The 20,088-nt window shown below is 36.6% G+C and overlaps 1 protein-coding gene across 1 annotated transcript in view; it reads right to left on the reverse strand.

Annotated features, from left to right (window-relative positions):
• Window positions 1-4,779, reverse strand: part of LOC134845466 (glycogen debranching enzyme-like) — a 643,946-nt gene extending 639,167 nt beyond the window's left edge. The window contains exon 1 of the mRNA XM_063862356.1: window positions 4,754-4,779. The gene's annotated coding sequence lies outside the window, so the exon portion shown is untranslated. The remainder of the gene's footprint in view (window positions 1-4,753) is intronic.
• Window positions 4,780-20,088: the final 15,309 nt, after the last annotated feature.

Raw genomic sequence — 20,088 nt, forward strand, 5'->3', positions numbered from 1 at the left:
TAATTTCAACTTGGGTAACTAGAAGCTTCACTGCTGACTATCAAAAAATTCTCACTCTTAGTTATCATGCTGTCTCTTAATGAACAAATTTTGCGTGCGCTGGTATTGAGGGAATTGAAATTGTTTGAAGTTATGATATGACTCTTTACCGAAGGCGTGCCATTTTTTCAGAGCGCAAAACTGACTATCTAAATTTGAAATTTATTGGCTGCTGTTGGATCTTCACTCGTAAATGCAGTTTACTCAAAGGATACGCTAATTATTTCCTTAGCAATTTTGATGACCACAAAATTGCTGCAATGTCGGGTAACAACAATTTGTTCGATATAAAATCAGAAAAAAACATGAACGAAGAAAATGAAAACCTGATTTGCAAATACCTAAACTATGGTTGCAAAGTCGTAAAATTTTTTCATGACCGGCGTGAGAGTCACGCGCGTGCATAAGAATATTAATTAATTTCACTTAACAAAATCAGATACACTATTACATTAAACAAAAGAATATTTTTTATCACATAATAAATAAATCAATAGTTTACCCAGGATTGTTAAGTGAGGATACGCAAAGGGTTTTCTTCAAACCCACTAGGAGCGTACCCCACAGATTACACAAAAAAAAAGCACATCATTGAGTTATGAATAAGTGATAAATATAATATTTATGAAACCAAATAGCAAAAAGAAAAAATTAGAAGTTTTTTAGAAATTAATTAACGCCTCATCCACCTCGCGAAAAAAAGCCCTTAAATTCTCTAGAAATTTGGGCAGAGTAACGCCCTCTTTTTGACCATTTTTCAAAATTTCTTGAAATATGACTATGTCCTTTCGGTGCAAAGCAGAACAACCCAAAACTGTATACCCATACTCAGACTTGAATAGTATTAAACTATGTTGCCCGGAAAGGATACAGTTCGAGCCGCCCCACCCCGCACCTGAACACAGTCATATTTATAATCATAAAGCAAAAATATACCTAACAAGTTCGTAATTTTCATGTATAAACGTATCTCTTAGCATATGTGCCAAATTATTTAGTTCCCCTTTTTTTAAGTTTAAAACATTTTCCGGGAGCAAGTTATTATCTCTAAATATCTTCAACAGTTTGCATCCTCTAAACCATATCGATTGTCTTTTCGTTTTTGTCTTACAGCAAGGAACTTCAAATTGAATACCTATAGATTTTCTGGTAAAATAAGCCGATTTTGTTTTCAGAGTAAAAAAATCGTTAAGAAATGCGGTTGTATTCAACTTGTTTATTGATCTTAAGCAAAATTTGAGAAGATCGTACACATACAGCTCATGAACTGTTAAAATTTTGTGTTCTCTAAACCTTTCCCTAATACTATCAAATTTCCTTACTTTGTAAATCATTCGAATTATTTTTTTCTGCAAAAGGAAAATTGGATTGAGATTCGAGAAGCTCGTTCCCCCATATACCAGTAATCCATATTGTATAATGGGTTTGATGTTGTAACAATAATATTTTATTAGCACATCTATCGGTACAAATTTTCTCATTTGAGCAATAACTCCACAATGCCTTCCTAGTTTCGATTTTACTTTTTCAACGTGCGTACAAAATGACAGTTTTGAATCCACAAAAACACCTAGATATTTGCAATACGCCTTAGAAGTAACCATATAATTGTTAATGCACAACTGAAGACTGGAAGCACTTACTTTATTCTGGAAACTTAGTAATATTGATTTATCTCCATTAAGTGTTCGCTTATTTCTATTTAGCCAGTAACATATATTTTGTATGTCGTTGGTGAAGACCTCGAAAGATTCGTTTTCGCAAGTGACATTGGTATCATCTGCAAATAGGTAAACGGTTGTGTCTTTTACGCAATTGGGCATATCATTAATATATATTAAAAACAATAACGGACCGATCACGGAACCTTGCGGAACTCCATGCGAAACATTCTTCCAATCAGAGTAAACGGAGTTTGTGAACACACATTGCCTACGATTGTAGAGATAATTTCGAAACCAATCATTACACAATCCTCTTATTCCGTAGTTTTCTAATTTTTGTAAAAGTAGTTCATGATCCAATGTATCAAAGGCTTTCTTAAGATCTAGGAACATACTGAATTTCATTGACTTACCACCGTACCTAAGTTTTTCTGTTAACTCAACTAATGCATCGATAGTATTGTATTTCTGTCTAAATCCAAATTGTTTTTCATATAAAAGGTTGAACTTGTTCAAATAGTTGTATAGGCGATTATGCATTAATTTTTCAAAGATTTTACTGCAACAATTCAGTAAGGAAATGGGCCTGTAGTTATTTTCATCTGTTTTACTACCTTCTTTATAGAAGGGCTGGATTTTGGCGCTCTTGAGTTGTTCGGGATATTGGCCGGATTCGAATGACAGGTTTATCAAATAAGTTAAATATGGCGCAATTACATGAGAAACTTTCTTAATGATAATATTGCTTATTTCATCTACTCCCGTAGATTGTTTCGCTTTTAGATTCTCTATTATTTCCAGGACTTCGAACATTGTTACTTTGTGTAAGAACATTGACTGTGGTGCATTATATTTTGAATAAGTCTCATGAGACTCTCTGCTATCACTTGGTAATGATGCCAGAAGTTTTGACGCAATGTTAGCGAAGTGATCATTCAAGTGGTTGGCGATCTCCTGATTATTATCTATTTCTAAATCTCCATCTTTAAGAAGAGGAACGTTTCCACTCCTTGGACATTTTCCTAATATTTCATTTAATATTTTAAAAACCTGTCTCGAGTCTCCAATGCAATTATTGAACCTATTGTGATAGTAATTTCTTTTGCTTAGCTTAGCTAATTTTTCTACTTTACTCCTCTCGGCGAGGAATTTTTCGCGCTTGGTCTTATTTGTTTTGTTACATTTCCATTCCTTATACATTCTGTTCCTGGAACTTATTGCCTTTTTTATTTCTTTGCTGACCCACCCTGCCGAAGAGCAATCTTTTGCAGTGCATATGCGTACAGGTGCATATTCATCAATCGTTTTGTTAAAGCAATTTTGGAAAGATTCGTACGAGGAATTCATATTTTGATCAACTAAAAGTTGTGCTCCATCTAGTTTTACTTTAAGGGAATTTTGGAAACTAAGGATTTTAACTTCATCGTTAAGGAATTTTAAATCCCGAAATATTTTCGTTGTATCCTGTTTACGAGCTATTCTGAAATTTAGCAAAAATTGGGCAATGATCGGTAAACGCGTGCTCTTCCAAAATTTTTACTTCATATTCCGGAATATTTTTTACAAAGAAATGGTCGATACACGTGTTTGATTCAGCTGTTATTCGTGTTGGGGTATGACTTGTGAGAATGAAGCCATTTGCTGCTATAGTATTTAGATAGTTATTTACAAGGTTACTTTGTTGTAAGATATCAATATTAAAATCACCGCCAAAAATTATAGGGCCATTGTGGTTTGACAGTTCTTCAAGAAACTCATCTAATTTTTCGATGAATAATCCTTTATCGGAACGTGGCTTTAAATAGGTAACAACCAAAATGATTTTTACATTCGCATATTTCACTAATATTGCCTTAGTTTCTGGTAAGCTACATTTTATCTCTTGGATGTAACTAATATTATTTCTAATTTGGATCATCGACCCACCACCTCTATTCATTTGCCTATTACAAGCAAAGGACGTGTAATTTTTCATTGTAAAAAGCTCTTTGTTATCTTCCTCACTTAGCCATGTTTCTGTAGTAAAAATGACTTTTGGAGACTCGAGACTTTTAACTAGTGCTTCCAGTTCTTCACTATGTTTTTTAATCGATCTAGTATTACACAACAAGACAGTAAAATTAGTAATTACATCGCACTTGGAGTTTTCAGGTTCCACTGGAGCCAGACTCTTCCTTAAAAATATCACTTTTATTTACAAAGCAATTCATTAAATCATTTACAGTATATCCCAACTGCGCCACTCCTTCATAAAGGCTAGTTATTTTTCCAACTCTTTCGCTGTTCTTCCACTGATAGAGCAGATTCCCGTCCCTGGTCCAAACTCCATTAATACGGTTATCCTGTTTCAAGAATTTCATAAAATTAACCCTTGCACTAGTCAGATCTTCAAACACGTGAATTTGGGCACTCTGTTCATTGTCTTTGAGTGTCTTCTTTTTTCGCAGAATATTTATTTTCGCCACCCTTCTCGAGAAACGTACAATAATTGGTCGGTTTGTGTTGTTTGTCCGAGTTGGCAACCGATGTGCTATTGAAATATCAGCAGGAGTAACATTTGCCCCAATGTTTGTTGCCAATTGGATAACATTGTTGATGGTCTTGTCATAATTTTCAAAAATGCTGTTACCATTCGAATCTCTCTGTACTTGCTCTGGAAATCCGAATATCTTCAAATTATCTCGCCTATTGTAATTCTCTAGCTGTTCGTCTTCGCACATGGCTTTCACGAGAGTAACCGTTTCACTATTTTTTAGTTCTTTTCGTACTTTCCCAAGAATTTCATTTTTTGTTGCAGTCAGAAGCTCATTAATCACTTGTCGAATTGTCCCTTTTAGATCCTCAGTCAACATTTTTACAATATCTGGAATTTTGTTTTCAATTGCCTTTTCAATGGTTGCTTCTAGTTTTTCTAATACGGGTTCTTCGTCTGGTGGGCTGAGAGCAGCACATGTCCTTTTGTTGTCGGGCTTAGCAATTGGCGTTTGGTCTTGGAATCTAAGAGTGGGTGGATTAGTCGCGGTTTCATCATGTGATTCCATTTTCACTTCTCTATTTAATAAGTTTATCACAACAATTAGGCTAATATTGAATGAGTGTTACAAACGGCCCACAGCTCCTTTATTTCAAGCTGATTTAAAGAATTCCAGTACGAATTCTGTACTATAGTTCGAATTCTGTGCCATCGAGTATTTAGTGTATTCCATCGGTCGCAGGACAATTTACCCTATTCCTATCTACACTATGCCATTTCACCCTAAAACATTCTATCCTATATAGCAATTCAACTTAGGCCTATGCCAAATTACCCCACAATTAAGTTTTATCCTTTATCACACTAGGTGTAAGGTGCATGTATAGAATTGTTAAATCATACCATGTAGACTCAAAGTTTGTCTCGGTCAACAAAAATTAAAACATTTGACCGACAAAGTAGCAATTAACACAACTAGCAGGTTTTAAACCTGAATAACAGCATCTAGAATAGAAACGAACACAAGAATCGAATCATTTAACCATTTTATTTATTGCAAACTATACACAATGCGCCAAATTACATGCGAATTAGCACAGCGAAATCGCAAAACGCTTATCATGGAGGGACACGAAATCACGAAAAAGCAAGAAACAGAGAATGGCAACGACTATTGGAAGTGCTCACGTTGGCACTCTCACAAATGCAAGGTGACTCGGGTAGAAAATCAGGTATCTTCACGAAATGACGACAGTCACGAGTTCCCTCGCCGGTCAGACGACAGAATCATAGTGCAACAAATGTACCAAAACTCAGCAGGTTCCAGTCATCAGCTGCATTATTGCAATTTGCCTCTTCAGACTGTCAGATGAGAAAACCGGCCACCTGGCTTTGCCTTCGCGCTCTGCCATTAAAAGGGCGCTCAATCGACAAAACGATTGACAGGCCTTTCGCCACGCCAATATTCGACAGGCAATTCGAGCTGCCTAAACAACACGAAGACTTTAGCCTATTCGATAGCGCGATGGAATAAGATACTGGGCGAGTTCTTAATTTTGACAATCGCGATTATTTAAATGCCCTCGAACACAGACCTCTATCTATCTAGTTGTGATTGCTATTGATTTAAACTTATTGGTATGCACCTCTCTTTTGCTAGCGTTTATATTCTGCTGAGATAAAAAAAACTTCGCCTAAGATTTTTCTGATATTCTACTGACTTTTATTAGGTCTGCGTTTGCAACCAATTGTAATTATTATTCGCCGTTCTCGTTTGCTGTTACCCGCTTCTGAAATTAGAATAAGGTTGTCGCTCAAGATAAGATCTCTTTTGATTTTTTGTTTATTTTCAGTTAATCTCAGTTTGCATTCATCTCTTGCATACGAGTTATTCACACAGAGGCAAAACTCCGCAAAGAGTAGCTAGAACACGGCAAAAGCAGCTCTTTAAAGCAATAAGAAAAAGTAGAAAGAAGCCTCGAATTAGCAAAAACTCGGCTATGTCTCGGATTCGACCTGCGAACTAGAGATTTTGATTCTAGCGCACTAACCACTCAGCCACGGACTCTTAATAATTCACAGACGTTAGCCACAAATAAAGCAGGGATGCTATGAAATTTCCAATCCTGCAGATCATGATTATGGCAAAAGGGTCATCACATAAGTGAACAACTTTATTTGCGAATTAGGCTAGAAAAAAAGAAGATTCATCAAAAAAAAAACAACGCCGCTGGCTAGTGTAATAATTGATCTCACCCGGAAAATCGAATTTGCTTTTGATCCGAGTAGTTGTTCAAGACCCTTTGAAATTTATTTTTTAATTTTATTTTGAAAACTGAATAGCCGTCTAAGGTTTATTGCATTTCTCTGCGTTTAGTCCTCAAAAAATTCGAAATACCACAAATCGCCACATAAGCTATTTGCATTGAAATCAATGTCTACAAGTCCTTCAGAAAAAAGTCAGCACGATTAAATGCCTAAGGTCTTTCTTTGTACGAAAATCAACTCAACAAATATTCGAAAAACAAATGGCCGCGCAGATCTGAAAATCAGAAAAACAGAAATAAGAATATTAGTGGGGAGAAAAGAAAATCACACATGCAGTCGAGTACAAAAAGATGGAGTTAAACAACTGATGATGATGATAAATCACGAATGAAAAAACGCTTACGTGATACGACAATACATGGCTCATGAGCGTTCTTTGAATTACGTGAGTTCGCGTGAAAAACACCCCATTCTAGATTAGAGTCTCTTCTAATTTCGAGGAAAGTTTGTGGGGCTCGGATAATAAAACTAGGCAACAACATGCAAATAAAAAGCTGAGATTAGGACCCCCAAGAGTTTTCTTAAAGGTAGACAAAATAGATTGACGAAAAAAAGTAGCCTACGCCATAGTTGAAGCAAACGAAACTAAAAACTATTTTCGAATTCTTTTTTCTCGCAAACCTGACACGCCTGCACCTTGAAATACGCTGGACTGAAAGTTCTGCAGTCCAAATCAACCAAAAAAATCAACTCAGCTAATGAGACTTTCAATGAAAAATATTAAACGGAAGAATTGTTGCTCAACACACGCACTGTTAGCACCAATTCCATCAAGGCTGCTCATAAAACACTTGCAAGCAACCATTTAAATCGAGTACGTATTTAACTCGAAAGCACGATATCAAACTAGACCTTAGAACGTTCTAAATAGGGAAATCGAACGTGCATAATTGAAAATTATAACTCTTAATTAAAATAATAACAAGGATAGCGGGTTGCTGAGCAAAAACCGCTAAAGGTTCCGACCACCATCTGGTTTAAATTTTCTATTTTTCTTAATTTCATGTTGAAGTTATTCAGCAAAGAGCGACTAAATTAGGTAAAAACGGCAGAACGAGAGACGTAAATCAAGTTTAAACTTCAGTAATACCATAAACTACAATAAATTTTGTGACATGTGGTCTGAAAATTGCTATAAGTGCGACTAATTTATCTCGACACTGAGGCAACTTTTTATAAAATTTATTGAAGCCAAACAACAGCTGAAAGGGCTTGAACACGATGACACATTTCAGCCCTACCAGCGGTCTTGGAGGTTGTCAAAATAAGCAGACGAAGAAATGTACCCTACGCCATAGTTCCTTCCTAGGCGATATGTTACAATAGGTGGTAAATTTGAGCATCAAGCAGGTATGAAAACTGACAACTATAATGCATAATATAGTCATGTCAATTTCCATCAATTGTACATGCTAATAAGCTACTTTTTGTAAACACATTCCACTGCCAGATGAAATGTTATGCAAAAATTCAATATTTACACTTCTAAATTTTTATTCCAAGTATAACAAAAAGCTCTCTGGCTATTTAGCATAAGCCTGCCACCTATTGTTATATATCACCCCTTCGTACCCATAGGTGGTTGAAACAAAAACTTCGACGGTCCTAATTTAAGATTAATTGTTTTAAGATTTTTAGCGAATACATTATACCTTGACAAAACCGGATTAAAATGTGAAACTTTTTCACCCAATGGGCAAATTTGAAAAGTCAATTCCACTTTTGAAAAAAATTTTGAAATAGAAAGTCACACAAAAATTTGCGCCAATTATACTTTCCAATTCGCAAGCGCAATTTAACTTCTCAATTCTACTTTTCTTTTCTAATAAGCAATTGCATTAAAAAGATTTAAGAGAAAATCAAAAATCAAGCAGTTTAAATTAAAACTGAGCGGGAGACTATGATTTTTATCTGAGAAAATATTTGGATCAAATTGAAAGAATACTAAATTTGACGTACAAGCGAAGCTGCACTTCGCTAAAAACAAGCGAGGAAAATGCAAAAAGAGCTCTAAACAGGCAAAAAGAAAAGATTAAAAATACTCTTTAATTAAAAATTTTGTTGTGATCAGGAATATCACGTTCTCACATTTGCTTCACGCCCGCTTGTAATTTTACTTAGGCTATTCACCAATAAAGCAGCTACAAGTTCTATCCATTGGTCCATAAAATGTAGCAAAAACTCGACCAAAAAATATAACTACTTAATTGTTCCTGATTTGAATATCCGACATGTTGCTTAGGAGTCTCATGTCCTCGTATTTGCGCCACGATCACTTGGAAGTACGCAAGTGGTCAAGCTATTACTAAATCTACATGTTCCAATATTTTCAATCATTTTGTACTGATACAGAAACTTTCAAAAACTCAATCAGGGGTTTTTACGCTAAACTCTAGTGCTTCTCTCTGCTTAAGTAGGAGATTAACCGCTCATTTAAAAAGACAACTGCTACTCGCTCTTTCAATCGAGGTCTTCGTCTCAGATGGCTAGTTCGAAAAGTTGGCTGGCTAGTTCGAAAACAAAGTGAAAATGATTCCAAAAATCGATCAAAAATTCATCTTTTTTTCTTCCAAATGCATAAACTTTTCTAAAGCATAAAAAAGCCTCTGATTTCCACGCCTTGATTTTTAGATTGAAGACTTCCGCGCCTAATTTTTTGAGATTAAACCCTCAATATCATAATTAGAAGTATTTTTCAAGAATAGTGACGAAAATTCTAAACAAAAAACACGGTAAGAAATTTAATAGAAATCCATATCAGCTTTGCAACTAAAAATAATCGGGTAAAAAGACATAACATAGGTTAAATCTAATCACCGTATTAGTTTTAATGAACTACCAACTTCGGAATCAACAGGTTAGTTTTTGCGAAAAAAAAATCACTATCCAAAAAACGGGAAAACTTTTTTGGGCATTTTTTTTTTCAAAAGGCAAGGCATAGTCATTGGTGCACTTAAAAATCGTATAACTGACTTTTTTTCGGTTAAACATTTAATCTCCGAATTGGCAGGGTAGTTATTAAGAAAACTCGAAAAAATTTGAAAAATAACAAAAATGTCAAAAAATGGGTTTGTTAGAGACCATAACTTTTTTCGATCAAATTTAGGGAATAGCCGCTTGAGAAAAAGGAGGTCTTCATAACTTGTTTCTTTGCTCGACACCTTCTCAGATTTAAGCATTTAATATTTCAGAAAATGAAAAATTTCAAAACAATTAGGCCCACCCCCCACTGAAACTTTCGAAGGCCGTAGAACGTGAGATGAAATCAAAAGAGACTAGCAAAACATGCAGGCACAAAGAAAAGCCGCAGGTGTTTCTATTGGTACCTTGTTTTGAAAATCAGTAGAGCAGTTTTTAAGCAAAAATGAAATTACAGCGAAAACTGCAACAATTTAAAAAGTGTCGCAAAAACAAAAAACAACTATAATGATCTACCAACTTCGGAATCAACATGTTAGTTTTTGCAAAAAAAAAAGAATAAGTTTCCAAAAAACGGGAAAAACTTTCTTAGGCCATGTTTTTTTTTCAAAACGCTGGGCATAGTCATTGGTGTACTTAAAAATAGTATAACTGACTTTATTTCTTTCGGTTAAACATTTAATCTGCGAACTGGCAAGGTAGTTATTGAGAAAACTAAACAAAAAACTAACACATATGTCAAAAAATTGGGTTTGTTTGAGACCATAACTTTTTTCTATCAAATTTAGGGAATAGCCACTTGAGAAAGGGAGATCTTCATAATTTTTTCTTTTGCTCGACACCTTCTCAGATTTAAGCATTTAATATTTCAGAAAATGAAAAATTTCAAAACAGTTAGGCCCACCCCCACTGAAACTTTCGAAGGCCGTAGAACGTGAGGTGAAATCAAAAGAGACTAGGAGAACATGCAGGCACAAAGAAAAGCCGCAAGTGTTTCTATTGCTACTTTTTTTTAAAAAAAAATCAGTACAGTAGTTTTTAAGCAAAAATGAAATTACAGCGAAAAGTGCTAGAATTTACATAGCGTCGCAAAAACAAAAAATTCCATAAATTTTTTATAATTTATGTTTTTTTCAAACAAAACTTAACACTCTCCAAAAATAAAGCAGCAACATATGCCATAAAATTGATCATGCTTGAATAAGCTTAAAAATGATTAAATTGTAATATACAGAAATGATTAAAAAGAAATATACCAAGAGTGCCACTAAATGAGCACTTTTAAGTGCGACTTAGGTCAGAAAAAAATCTTTGTAATAACACACTACGCCTCGCTTGTCTAATTAACAAACTCTTATGATTGATGAACCCATATTGAAAAAAAAAAATGCGGCAAAATTTAAGCTGGGAAATCTCAAAAAGTGGCTATTTCTGAAGCTAGAAGCGAAACGCCACTTTCTCACCTTTTCCACCTTTTTAGTGATCAAATCTAACTTCACTTCAACTGATTTCACAAGGGCATCCTAATTTTCAATTCAAAGAAAAAATTATATGACCATAAAGTTCGTTGAATTTCGTAAATTTATCATTAACATTTTTTTCATAAAATCAACCAAATTGTCAACACTTACGATGCAAACCACAAATTGCGCTACAAACTATTGAATGAAAAAATCAAAAAAATATTCTAAAAAACTATGCACTTTCAGAAAAAACAACTAGAAAAAAAATAACTTTACAAAAATTGAAAAATTACAGCTACAAAGACTTTTTATTTCTATCGGATGAAGTTCATAAACAGCCCTTAAAAATGGATATCAATTACCAAGCGGCAACAAAGCGACAAAATTGTCGGTTGAAACCCGTAAAGTCGAGAAAACCAAACTGTTGTCATAAAAAATTTCATACAATTTAGTACGACCCATCCAAACTGAAACACATAATCCCAAACGGATATACTTTGCCCTCGAATTCCGCAAAATAAAATTGACCAAGTCGATATAACATAAACTGAAATTGTTTGAAAACTTTCTAGAAAATTTGAAAAAAAAGAAAAAATTCAGACATTGTAAATTTACAAAGTTGAAGTTTCAGTTATAGTGAAACCTGTTGCAATTGGAACAAAACCCATGCTCTAAAAAGTAAACCAATAGAAACCTACCAGATAAAAAAGCGTTTCAAAAAACGGAAAGTGAACCGACAGAAACTAAGTCGAAAACCACGAACCTGAAAAAATAGCTATTTGATTTTTTTAAAAGATAATTACAACCTGGAACGGGCTTGAACTAATTATTACAGAAGTAATTACTGAGTTCCTACTTAGTACTTTTGAATTTTCAAGAAATTGAGCATGTCAGAAGAGATCCTTTAGAAGTGGAGATCTTGTGCCTATAATTATTTACGGGGAAAACAATTCTAGTTACCGATTGCAATACCCTGGTTTATCGCAAGGGTAAAAATTGGATCAAAGGTTAAAAATTTTATTCCGTAGGGAAATCTGAAAATTTTTATCCATTATCAAACTAGAAGTCGATCACGTTTTTCTTGATCTTTACCTTTTTGCTGTTCGATAGTGGAGTTCGAAATTAACAAACGAAACGAGTTAAATTTAAAAAATAAAAAGTCAAATCGCAAAAAAAACTTTAGGGTGAACAATTTTTTCCTAGAAAAAAAAACAAAAGAAAAATTCACCAAGACCTACATCAGAAAATGCAAGACGTCCGTGATTCATCAACAGCGATGATTTTTAGGTAGTACCGCCCAAAAACTGCTCCGTTGAAAATAACAGACGGGTCTTCAGTCGAAAAACTACCACTATAACAACATTCAAATCGATAACTAAGCCGACAACACTTAGTTGGATGACTGTTGGGTCAAAAAAAATTCTAGAAACCTGAGCATAAAATAATTTGAAAATGGAAGCTCCCTCGGCCTTTCTTTTGACGCATTAGGAGGCTACAATAGATTAAATTTTTTAAGCCATACGAAACTTTAAATGGACTTTTTCGGAGCAAATTAAACGCCCGAAACAGTCATATAATATTAATTAACTTTTTTCAACATGCAGTAATAAAATCAAAGTTTATGCAGGGTTTTTTGGGATGATCAGGATAAGATCTGATCGAAAAATAGTATTTCCGATCAAGTTCATCAATCGTCCACATCAAATTAGAGGTCAAATTCTCGCGGACAAAACAAACTTGATTTCCCAAAATGAAAAGCTTCAGAGAATGGTGGCTCCTGAAACAACTTCGCGCCTGATCTGAACAAGCCCAGTTGTTAATCTCCTCATGATTGTACGAAAATGTAGGCGAAAGAGAGTGCTGTTCATAAGCAAACCGAATGCTCAAAACTTCCAAGTCAATTTGACTGATAAGTAAGTCTAGGATGCTGTTTAACGCATCGTCTTTCACAATATACGGTTCAACTAAAAGTTTCTGAGGTAAACTAAATAACAAATTCAATATTTTCAATCTCAAATTAGAGGATGATAATAACTGAGGCAATACAAATAACATATCTTCGGGTTTGGAAACTAACAACAGACTGAGATTCTCCAAAGTATTAGGCATCATAGATTTTCCTATAAACTCAGGACAAGTATGCGCTGTTTTGCAGCAAGAAGGCAATAGTGGTAGATTTTCTTCATGAGGAGATATTTCGGGAAACGGGAATTTAACAGCTTCTGCATTTGGAAAATGAAACCTAATGAAATGACGGGGAATTTTATCAGTGCACTTATTCATTGTGCTAATTTCCAGGTACTGTACACTTGGAAACCAAGAAAACTTAGCATCCGTTGGAATCAAAAGTGACAGAGCATTAAAATCAATACAAAGTTCCCTTACGTTATGTAATTGCTTAAACCGATGCGCAATTATAGTTGAACCACCTCTCAGTGCTAAACGTTCCAAGTTGTTAAATTGCCATAATGCAAAATTTTCTGATATATCATCACTGACGTACATATCCACAACCTGGACGTTGTTGCGAAATTCAAAATCGCCAAACTGTTTTCTGGAAGAAAAGTGCCTTAAAATGATTTTTGTATCATTGCTGCAAATCAAAGGGCATATTGCAGAATGAGAGTTCACCATGAGAGAAGGAAAATGTACGACTTTCATTTTTTCTTTTAACAATGTTTTCCGTTTCTGGAGAACTCCAACGAGTAGCCTGAGAACACCGTACTTTTGCTGAAAAACAAAAAGCGATGATAGAAATTTAAAACATCTTTGAACTGACGTTTCAGTTTTGAGTTAAATACTCACTGATATGTGAGAATCAGGCCAGGCATCGATAACAACCAAGTTCTCTAATCTCCATTTCACAGTTGCAGCCAGGTAACCCAAAAAATTGTCCAGTTTCTCGCAATCGAACGTGCTGAATTTTACACGCAGTTTCAATAACAAGCAAAGATTATTTATAGTGCTAAACATGGCACTGCATGTAGCTCTCAGTGATAAAACATTTCGAAGAGAGCCAGAATCAATTAACAGCTGACAAATGCACTGAATGATATGTGATGGTAACAGACACAGGCCAGATTCACTCATTTTGAGAAAAAGATAACAAAACTATTTAAGTTCTGAAAATTACAACAAGAGCATACAAGCTGCAATCAATTTGAAAGAGATTCAGATTAGAATTTGAGAATCTCAATCAACTTAAGGCTACATTCAAGGTTCCAAATTGAAACAATTTTCCTAAATAAATTGAAAGTAAACTTTCGTCTTTTTTTTTCATTTTAAAAACCAGAATGTCAGAAAATATCATTTTAACAGAAGTACTACACTCGATTTTCATCATTTCACCCGGTCAAAACCCATTACACCGAAGTTGAAAGAAACTCAAAAAAAGTAATATTAAAAAGTTAGGTTTCAGAAAAAATTAATGCTAGGGGGAGCAGTTTGTGATCCCTATTATTTGTTTCTATTCTGTTACATTGATTACCTTTTTTGCTGTTCTGGACATCTTATTTTGTGGAGACTGTCAATTACATCATATAATCGACAACTCAGATTAGTTCTTTCATTTTTTCTCTCCCTTCTTCCCTTCTTTTTTCTCTCTTTCCTTGATTTATATTGAATACTTTTGGAGCAAGTTCACTTTACCTTTCTGTAAACACTCTAGAAAAATCGCCAACGAAATATTTAACATTCAATCTTTTCCAAACTTAAAACCGAAAAAAAACGTTTTCAATTACTTATTATCAGCTCCTCAGAAAGATTATTTTGTGGCACGACCTCATAAAGAATTCCATTACAGCACATCCTTCCAACAACTTCAAACCCCTGAAGACTCACGAACTAATCGGCAACCTTAAGAAGTTACCAAACCTCTACGCAATTGTTTACTGCAAGAGAGATGAAGCGACCTACATCTTCGAAGATTTGAGAATATTTGACGTTCCAGTTACTAACCTCACTAAAATTAATGTGACATTCGACCAGAATGGCCAAAATGCAATCTCTGCAGAATTCGGAATTTTAGCAGTAAGCCTTCCGGATTGGTGGTTTTTAAGAACTAAGGGCGCTATTGGAACGTTTAGCCAAACGGTGAGGGCTAGAATATTCTAGTATTTTAAAATTTCAAAAATTCGAATGATGACGTCACATTTCTGAGAAATGCTGAAACGGCCATTTTAACAAAAAACGAGAGAAGAAACACAACAACATTAGTTGCGCTGACGAGAACGACTTTATCGAAATTGAAGAAATCGAAATTGAAGAAAACGACAAGGAATAGCAGAGGACGTTCCGAGTTGCAACTATTGTGCTGCTACAATAGTTGCAAGGCCGTTGCGAACAACGGTGAAGGGTAAGAAATCAGCCTTCCGGATCGGGAAGAAATCGAGATCAACGGGCTTGATTCACCGGATTCAAGAATCCGGAAGGGTTTCGGGACTGAAACTTTTAGCCTATTATATGAACTTTTAGCATCCTGTCATGTCCTGACTTGAATTTAATTGATATTTGGATTAGTTTTGACAAGGATGAGGTGCTAGGAGTTGGGGGAAAGGGTTGATCCATCTTCGATGGAGATGATGATTTTTATCTACTGAACAAAAACAATAGTAATATAATAAGTAGTAGCCCTGTTTTTAGGAGTGACCTCGTGGTCTGGGGATACTGAGACCCAGCCATGAGCTCACTATTTGCATGTAATTAAGTTAATTTGAGCGTTCTGGTCGAAGCCGGAGAACAGTAGCGTTTTTGTCGACCCGATGTTAGAAAGACCACCGAAAAGTACTGGCTTGGTAGAGACGGTGAAAAGCATGCAAAGCTCTGTTTAGACGCTAGCCAGTCGTCTTAAGACTTAGTTTTGTTATCCGTCGATATGTATCTTCCGGGCGAATGTTACATACATGTTTTTATGGCGCTCCTGGGTGTTATTCTTTCATAACATCATGACCGGCGGAACCGTTAACGAGCACTCCGCGCCGAGCGGATGCTCACATTAACGCCCTTAATAGGCCTAAACCGCCGGGGCGGAAGGGTAGTTCGGAACGCGGAGGCCCTCCGGATTGCCGTGAATAGTTTTTTAACCTAGTTAAGACCGAAAATTCACGAACCAGGAAGGGTGGGGGGATCGGCCGTCCCCTCGTCCCCTGAGTGGTTTGTGACCAAAAACACTTAAAGATATAAGTAAAACCAAACAAAAAGTAGTATAGTACCCAAGAAAAACAAAAAACATAAAAAATAACCGAAAAAACCAAAAACAGTAAAAAAGTAAAAAATCAGTAGAAATCATCCCCCCAGACAAGATGTGATCCGACCCCCCCGTTTGTTGTTGATAGATATATTGTTGTTACAGGCATTTATATCAGTCAGGATCGTTACGATCAATTTTGTGGCCCGTTTGTGAGGCTTGTACTGTAGGGTTATTTGAGCATTTAAGCACGTTAATGATAAATTGCGCTCAATCCCGAAGGGTTAGCTGATTTGCGCTCAATTCGGAAGGGTCTTGGGTGAAGACCGATCCGGCAAGCAGTACAAGGAGCAACAAGAAGGGGCTCAACGACAACAACAATCGACTGTTGGGTATCGTTAACGAGTTTTGTAGCCCTTTTGGTACAAAAAGTAAGATAGTAATCTGTGGGGGGCTCGACAGTGCTGCACTGTAGTGACCCTTCACCGAACTGCGAATATCCGAGTTAAGCACCTTAATTCGGATAATAAACAAACCCGGAGGGGTATAGTATTACTAATATTATTACTTATATAGCCTATATTAATAGTCTTATATCGTTTTTCAGTGAAAAACAACGAAAACAGACCGGTTTTTAGGGTCAAAATAGCGATATTTTGATCCCCCCACAAGTCGCGATTTTTGAGATATCGATATTTTTTGAAACGGAAAAAAGCGCTAAGTTAGTGTGTTACATCGTAACTGCACTACTGTAATAAGTAGAACCGGTTAACTTTAGTTCGGAAGTGGTTGGAACTAGTTTGGTACCAAAAACCAAATTTTCCCATTTTTTGATAGTAAGAAACACTATAAAATCAGAAAATTTTTTAAAATCTTTGAGTTAGGACAGTAAAAATAGTTGTTCGGACAACGTCCACTAGTGAATCTACGAGTTTTAAAACCCGCTACCCGAAAGCCTTCCGGGTTGCAGAGAAATCGAACATAACGTGTTTGATTTGGTGGATTCATCAATCCGGAGGGGTCCAGGTAGCATAGTTTTTCGCAAATTTTTTCTACAAAAGCGTTTTAGATCGGGTCTTTTGCATTGAACTAGAAGAGTATAGGCCTTCTGAGCTCAGATCAATAATTTTTAGGTCGAAAGGACCAGATTTGCGGAAAAAGTTAGGCGGAACCTATAAGTGAGAAAATTTTTGAGTTTGGAAAAAAGACGTTTTGATTAATAACTTTGGAACTACAGAGCATATCGAGTTGATCTTGGTACCAATAGATCAGAGATTAGCTGAGCTTACTGACAGGATTGGGAAATTTCCCGGAAAAACGAGCGAGAAAATTTTTTGAGATTGTTTTTAGCAAAATTACACAAATCCGGAGGGGTACACCCTTCACGTTTTATAAATTTTTCTGAAAAACCCTTAAACCCCTACCAAAAGTTGATAGCGATTGAACTAAGTATTTTAGGACAGTTCTAGACAAAAAGGAAGGGGCTGAAGGCACAAGACAACCATAATAGAGTCGAAATTAGGCAAGTGATAAGACCCTTCACCGTTAGTGTGAATTGTCAAATAAGTGCCTTAACTTCAATCCGGAGGGGTCTAGGAAAGTACCCTATACCCTTCCCAGTTAATTCAAACAGCATAAAAGCAACGCAGAACGTATCCGGAGGGGTATAAGCTGAAATTAAGAAAACTACGAAAAGCTACTTTGACAGAGCTAAGGGCTCCGAATCCGGAGGGGTCTTATAGTTGCTAATTCAGAGGGGTCCAAATCCGCAGGGGTATTATAGTAACCAACTCAGAGGGGTCCAAAGCCGGAGGGGTCTAGATTCTATCAATCCGGAAGGGTCCTATTTGTGCCAATCCGGAGGGGTATTGTTTTATTAAGGACTTAGGTAGACGAAAGAAAGACTAAAAAGTGAGAGGTATTAGGTTATTAGCACACAGGCTAGGTATCAGTGACTGCACTGGTAACTTGCCTTTCAATAAGAACCAGACTAATACAAAACAGGTCCGAACTCGGATATTCGCGACACTAAGTCTAAATTAAAAAGAGCGTGATTCATTGGTGTGGATTGAAACATAATACGTTTTTGGGAAAAGTGACTGCCCTGAGGATTTTAGTAGGTCTAGCTCGGGCAGTCCGAAGGCAGATAGGTAACACAGTACTCGGTGGGTGCAATAGACGCCCACTTGAGAAAATTACTGCCTTCAAAGTTTTGTCTGTTTGGTGCAGCACCGAGCAGGGAAAACTTTTTCTTTAAAAGACAGGTTCGACTATTGTACTGCGACCGACTAAGAGTACAAGACACATACGTTTTTTTATATAATACATTCATATTGTGTCAATATATATTATTTGTTTTTGATTTTAAATCAACATAAACTGTGCTTGATCGGGTAGTGAATACACTATCTTTTAAATTGACTGATAACATCATATTGTGCTAGTTTTCAAATCTTACCACCGATATTCGGTTAGTGTGAATAAATTTTATACAAACTGTACTCTGACAACATACAGGGATTCGTCGTCACTATTTAATAGAATCTGGTGAAATTTATTGTGTTGCGTCATTATTATTGTTAATAAAACTATAAGGAATTGAGTTAAGTATAGGCATTAATCGAGTTAAGTATAGGCATTAAAAAGTGACAAATAGAGAATGAGTCTAGACAAGTCAAGGATACCAAAACGAGGTAATAGCTCTAGGAAATTCATACCTGAAAAGCAAAGAAAAACGATGACCGATCCTTTTGTGGATTGGATCAAGCGATCCCGGTCCGATAAAGAGGAGACGGTTTCAGGCAGAATGGTTGAAACGAGAAGTCAGAAGACCTCAGAAGAGCGAAGAGAACTGTTAGAAGTGGAGGTCAATACGGACCATACCATGAACGACAACCAGGGAGTAAATGGACTGGAAGGGAGAGGCAGAAGGCTGGCGAGTGAATCTACTCCGGTAGAACAAGGCCACGATTTTGCCACTTCCACCGGGACATTGGATCGGGAAGAGATGTCGGAACTGTCCGACATCTCAACTGAAGTAGCGGCAACTAGAAGATCTCCGACAGACAACACTATGATGGCAAGCGGAACTGGGAAGCAAACAACGTCGTCATCGTTCTCAGAAAGAATGAAGAACACCTTAGGAAACTTCTTTCCATTCAGCATGGGAGGAGGAGCAGGAAACGATGGTGAGTCCCAGGAGGATGAGGAAGATGAAGAAGAGCAAGGGGACTTTGGATCTCAAGTCAGCCTCAATAGTTCGATCCAGGAGAGTGAGGCACACGTCGGAAGAGAGACTGGAACCATGGACAAATTTGGTGTAGTGACAACGATAAGCAAGGAGGCAAACACACCGGGCCAGTCAAAGGACTTCGCGACTAGGACAAGTTCGGAGCCACAACCTGAAGAGAGTAGATTCAGAGGGCTAGGCAATGCGTTAATGGATCCAGAAATAAATAATGAAAAGACGTTGAAGCAGACAGTCAAGGCCCGGATCTCGACAAGCACGAAGTTACCTGGGACCGACAGGGTTACACCGCCACTAGTGACGCCACTCGTGGATACCGGGGCAGCACTAGAGGAAGCCTTAAACAACATAGTGGGCAGTTTAGGAGAAAAAAATGAACAGATGTCGATAAGGATGAGTGAACTAGAAAGAGCAGTTCACATTGAAAGAGAAGGTCTGCGGGAAGAAATAAACCGCAACAGACAAGAAGTTGGCAGGAGCGAAAAACGCTTGAAAGAAAGAACGGACGAACATATGACGAGGAACTTGTCGCGAATGACAAGAGAGGCGGAACAGAGGGAGTTACGCTTAAGAGCCGACATGGAGAAATTAAGAATTCAGCAAGAGCAGTCTCTTGGGTCTCTTGACACAAAGATAGACGCGATGATGGAGAGGCGAACTCAGGCTATCATGGATAGGTTGGACGGGCTACTAAGCAGCAAGAGTGGACCAAAAGAAGGAGAGCCGAACTCGGGAGGTCCCAGCAGGGAACCGAGGGTGAACTTCAATGA

Source organism: Symsagittifera roscoffensis, chromosome 5 (genome assembly GCF_963678635.1).
Source record: "Symsagittifera roscoffensis chromosome 5, txSymRosc1.1, whole genome shotgun sequence".
In the NCBI taxonomy this organism is placed as follows: domain Eukaryota; kingdom Metazoa; phylum Xenacoelomorpha; order Acoela; family Convolutidae; genus Symsagittifera; species Symsagittifera roscoffensis.